General features: G+C 42.8%; 1 protein-coding gene across 1 annotated transcript in view; it reads left to right on the top strand.

Moving 5' to 3' along the window:
* LOC119592524 (trafficking protein particle complex subunit 12-like) overlaps positions 1 to 650 on the top strand; it is a 77906-nt gene that overhangs the window by 76378 nt on the left and 878 nt on the right. The window lies entirely within an intron of this gene.

The following is a 650-nucleotide window of genomic DNA, read 5'->3' on the forward strand; positions in this document are numbered from 1 at the left end:
CCCAGGGTCGGAAGCAGAATAAGCGAGAGAATCGGAGGCAAATTCTGCAACAGGCGCGCAAAATTGGAGCAGAACATCCAAAGGATAATTATGAATAGAGAAATTTGAAAAAAAAAAAATCACATTTAAAATATCGACAGCACCGTCACGAGAACAAAGAGCGAGTTGCATGATTCTGCAAATCCGCGGATTCGGCAGACGAAAAGATGAGCTATATCAACACAATCAAAAAGGGGAGGAGCATAATGAACCGAATACAAAGAGAGAGAGAAAAAAATAATTAAGAACGAAACAAGGGGTAAGGATAAAGTTTAAAAAAATAAAGGTTAAAATGAAAGAACAGAATAAAAAGCGACGGTCGGTCGCGGTAACACTGGCATTTCCTTCATAAATGCTAGCGTCCATTCCGAACAGCTGACAGGAAATGCAACCATCTTGAGCATTGTCGGGATTCCAGGTGAGGGAAGGAGCATTGCGCTATGTTGCAAGAGTCGTATTGCAGACCGAGCTCGCGCAAGAGCTTCCTCTCGGGGGCTTTTGCGATTCAATGAATATGTAAGTGACTTTCTCTCCCGCGCGGCGCTGTGGATTTACGCTATTTGTTGATGTGGATGAAGAAATTCAGTCATCCGCCCAATTTTCAACTTTTT

The sequence above is a fragment of the Penaeus monodon genome, chromosome 30 (genome assembly GCF_015228065.2).
Source record: "Penaeus monodon isolate SGIC_2016 chromosome 30, NSTDA_Pmon_1, whole genome shotgun sequence".
Taxonomy (NCBI): Eukaryota; Metazoa; Arthropoda; class Malacostraca; order Decapoda; family Penaeidae; genus Penaeus; species Penaeus monodon.